Raw genomic sequence first — 5000 nt, 5'->3', positions numbered from 1 at the left:
TGCTTATATATAATATATAATATATATATATATATATATATATATATATATATTCTGTTGAAAACGACAGCAAATTCATTAGAAATGAATTTCTTTCTTAAGCTTTCTAGCTTTCGGAAAGTAGATTTCTGGGGAAATGAGAGGGGAAGAAGCAAATTTCTAATTGACATAGGTAACTTATATTAACACAGAAGTCTATGTTATATACAAAATAAGTGAAAATAAACAAAACACAGTATAATAAACCCAAGACGTTTCGCAAATAGTTCTGCTTCTTCAGTTGGAATGAAGGGAAGTGTGACCAAGACAAGTATGAATATGTATAAAGGAAACACTTGGAGAGGTCACTTAATGACTACTCTGTTTGGCTGGCGCTATTTGGTTGGCTCCTAAGCCTAGCCGATCGCCTAAGGCATGACATTTTATCCTCTGCGGGGATATTTTGGACCTTTATGGGTGTTCTCTGATCTGGTGGCTGTCTTTTGGTGAACAAATGTCTCCTACGTGTAGGTTTCATGCTGGGGAGGAGGGAGAAATCATTTGTTTGTACATTTATAATGGGTTGTAAATCTTTTATGATTACAGCCTCCAAAATGGTCAAACGTTGGAGGTCCTTCTCCTCTGCGACGATTTCTGTGTAGTGTACCATGGTTTCCCTGTTGAGATGGCGTCTGTGGTGGGTCCGAAGGTGCTGTTTCGGTCCTCTTGTTGTAGGTGAAGGGTGATTCTTCTGGACAGGGTGGTAGTTGTCCTTCCCACGTAGGTAGATAGGGGCGTACAGTCCTCCTCTGGGCAGGTGAATTTATATACTACGTGGGATTGACGTATACCATGAGGTTTTGGGGCGGTGTGATTTCTTAAGATTAGGGAAGATGTTTTCTTGTTCCTGTAATAAATGGTGAGTGATAATTTGTCACGTTCTTTCGTGGGGGTCACATTTTTTTTGATAATGTCTTTTAATATTTTCCTTTCCTTTTTATATTTATTGGACATCTGGGACTTATAGAATATGCGGTGTGTATTTCCTTCATGTTCTGTGGTAGTGTCATGAGGTTCTTGGTACCAGGTGTCAATAACTCTTTTGAGTGTAGATTGTACTTCGTTGTTGGAGTAACCATTATTAATTAGAAGTTGGTGGACTCTATCTCCTTCTGGGTGTCTGGGTGTCTGGGTGTCAGAAATGAAATGTTGAAGAGAGTGTAGAAAGTCTTTCTACGATAGAGTGATTCGGCAAAAGAACTGCTATTGTTAGAAAATCTGGCAATGATTCTCCACCTGATGTATCTTGGGTTTATATTCCTCTCTCTCTGCGTAAGATTACTTCTCGTGTAATTGCTTAATACTTGAATTTTTCTTCTCAAAATTCTTCCATTAGCAGAGAAAACAATATCATAATTCAATTACTTCACTGTATTACACATTTGCTATTATATAGAATTTTTATAAAAGTCATTTATCAACCGTGTCGTATTTTTGCTGCATACTTCAATTTTCCTTTTCAAAGTGTGTTAATTCGCAGAGAATACAATGTTATAGTTCAATTACTGCATTGTATTATACATTTTCTATTATATAGAACTTCAATAAAGATAATTAATCAGTCGAGTCGTATTACAGTTACGCAACCTTGATTCCACATCAACAACAAAGTTGTTTATCTTATTTGTCTATATATTCATTACAAACAAACTTGTTGAAAATTAGTAAAAACTGCTGCACTAAAACTTATATGACATTCAGAATGTCAAACCTGAGAAACTTATTCAAATATCCGAACAAATCGTTACTAATACATCTAATAACTTCCCTGTATCTAAAAACATTAAGCAATAACGTCATTCATAGCGACAACCTAAAATACTCACTGCCAGATATGAATAGACTAGTCGATTTAATTGATTTTTCTTTTTTTCTTAAGGGAAGTTGTCCAGCCAAGACCTTAATTCACCCAAGACAAATAAAAACATTTTATTGGTTGTGATTATTGAGTCCCTCTCGAACTGTCAATCACAAACAGGAATAGATGTTTTATTATTTTCAAATACTATATATTTGTGTGATAGAGCGAACGAGTTTCTAGCAGTCCCCGCTGAACTGGAAAACGCTTAAGTAAGCGGATCTTTATGTCTTCTCAGTTTCAATATGCAGCAGCCAGCTTGGGTTTCGTGATGTGCCTTTCTGTGTCTGCTTTGTCAATTTTGTCTGTTTGTACATTATTTATGTATGAAATATATGTATAAGTGTATGTGCATGTGTATGTGTGTACGCATGGGCGTGTGTGTATTTCTGTGTGTGTGTGTGTGTGTGTGTGTGTGTGTGTGTGTGTGTGTGTGTGTGTGTGTGTGTGTGTGTGTGTGTGTGTGTGTGTGTGTGTGTGTGTGTGTGTGTGTGTGTGTGTGTGTGTGTGTGTGTGTGTGTGTGTGTGTGTGTGTGTGTGCTTGTGCCTATGTATGATTCACCATGGTCTTGGATCACGTGTTAGACTCGTGAATTACAGCTATTTACCTCCTGGAAGTGAGCTGAGAGCTTATGTATGACCAATCTATGGGTAATACTGTGACCTTACACGCAGACGCGTACCCTCAACTCCTCGCCTACGAGTGTTGGAGAAACGACCCGCAGTGCAGTGATAATGAAATTATTTCAGCCCTGGGTGGGATTCGAACCCGGACCGCCGTAGGGGCAGCCAGGGACTCTACCACAACGCCACGAGGCGTGTATTTGTGTGTGTGTGTGTCCGTGTGTCTGTGTGTGTGTGTGTGTGTGTGTGTGTGTGTGTGTGTGTGTGTGTGTGTGTGTGTGTGTGTGTGTGTGTGTGTGTGTGTGTGTGTGCGTGTGTGTGTGTGTGTGTGTGTGTGTGTGTGTGTGTGTGTGTGTGTGTGTGTGTGTGTGTGTGTGTGTGTGTGTGTAGGTGTGTGTGTGTGTGTGTGTCCGTGTGTCTGTGTGTGTGTGTGTGTGTGTGTGTGTGTGTGTGTGTGTGTGTGTGTGTGTGTGTGTGTGTGTGTGTGTGTGTGTGTGTGTGTGTGTGTGTGTGTGTGTGTGTGTTTGAGTGTGAGTATGAATGTGAGAGAGAGAGAGAGAGAGAGAGAGAGAGAGAGAGAGAGAGAGAGAGAGAGAGAGAGAGAGAGAGAGAGAGAGAGAGAGAGAGAGAGAGAGAGAGAGAGAGAGAGGAGAGACATACACACTTACTGGTAACTCCATTTAGAATTACATGCAAGAGGAAACACATTACAGAATGGAAAAAGGGAGAGCTAGTGAAGTCTCAGGTGCGGCGAAAATGCAAAGATTGCTTTGCAGATGTGGTGGAGTCTGGAGATGAAATGAGCCTGATGAACGTGAGGATTCACTATTCTTTATTCTTTTAATTTCGCGAAATGATTTTTTCGCAAATTTATACGAAGGAAAGAATTAGTTGGGCTGGCCGCAAAAACTTTCTTTCAAAATTTTGCATTGATTTAGGTAAGTTAGATCCTTCATGCATGAGTGTTTTATTATTATTATCATTATTATTATTATATTATATTATATTACTGTTGTTGTTGTTGTTGTTGTTGTTGTTGTTGTTGTTGTTGTTGTTGTTGTTGTTGTTGTTGTTGTTGTTGTTGTTGTTGTTGTTGTTGTTGTCGTCGTCGTCGTCGTCTTGTTATGACTAGGAAAAAGGCTTTGAGCGGGTTAGGGCGTCGTTACTTGCGGCGAAGATCGAGGTGAGGGCGGTTCGAATCCTGCCACCGGCGAAGTTGAACTAAGGGCATGGTTCATTAAATTCCACGCTACAAAGTCCACTGTAAGAGGCACCGTCCTAGCCTCCCGATAAGGGGGATTTTGTGACGTTAAACCAAATTAATCATCATTAATCTTAGTCTTGGTGCAAGAATTGGAAGGCTTCAGTTGTAAAATATGTAGCTTTTAATCTAACCTGCCCTATTTCATTTGAGGTCAACAAGAATAAAACGTGTTAATATGTTTGACATTTAACACAAAGAGATATTGGTTGGTTGACAGGAAAAAATTATGAAAGCATTTCTATGCTTGTCATGATCTATGTTGGACTGTCCCCCGGTCTTTTTATCATTATCTTTTCCAGTTAACCTTTTGAATACTCTCATCTACTTTGTTTATCTAATCTTAAGAAAAAAAAATAAAAAAAAAAAGGGTCTCAAACTGTCAGGAATAGATTTAATTTGGAAGAGGGTAGAAACAACCTCTCCAACCGTGTAGTTAATGAATGGAACAAACTTCTTGCAGAGGCAATGTAGTTTAGTTCGAAGCTTTTATATTCGTTTAGATAAACACCTAAGCAAGATGCTGCAATGACTGCCATTTATTTTATATTATTTATTTATTGGTTTGTTATTATTTGTTTGTTTACTATTATTTGCTTGATTTTTATCTATTATTAGTTATCTGTCAATTTATTACTATTTACTAGTAACCTGTTTGTTTATTATTTAACTATATATTTGCATTTATTTATTTTATTCATTATTATTATTCATATTATCATAATTATTATTTATTTTTCCTTTATTTATTTATCATTAATATATTTTTTCCGAATCCGACGAAGTTATGGACCAAAAGGTCTCCTGTCGGCATGCTTCTTCTTTGTAATACTTTGTCGGGCCTTTATCTTAGTATTACATAAGCCTTAAATTCTAAGTTAACTAGACCTTTAGACCGACTCTGGTATCCAGACTAAACAAAACCATCAAACGACTGCTAGAATAAAACCTACATATTTTTTCAAGTATAACTATCAGCCATTTTTTTTCCGCTGTTTAATATTTTCTTCTTACTACATAAGTCTAAACAGAGACGCAGGTGGCCAAGGAAATGTCCAGAGAGCCTAAACAGGGAAGAGTAAGCAGAATCTATCACCAAATTTGTATTCATAGAGAAAATGTGTGTTCCATTTTGGGAAACATATGTAGATATATCGACCATATTACACAGATATATTTTACCTGTTTTTCTGCATCTCACGTTTATGGACGGATCAA

The sequence above is a fragment of the Oratosquilla oratoria genome, chromosome 2 (genome assembly GCF_046742065.1).
Source record: "Oratosquilla oratoria isolate Oo_2021 chromosome 2, ASM4674206v1, whole genome shotgun sequence".
Lineage (NCBI taxonomy): Eukaryota > Metazoa > Arthropoda > Malacostraca > Stomatopoda > Squillidae > Oratosquilla > Oratosquilla oratoria.
The sequence above is the reverse complement of the archived record's forward strand: the minus strand, read 5'-3'. Positions refer to the sequence as shown.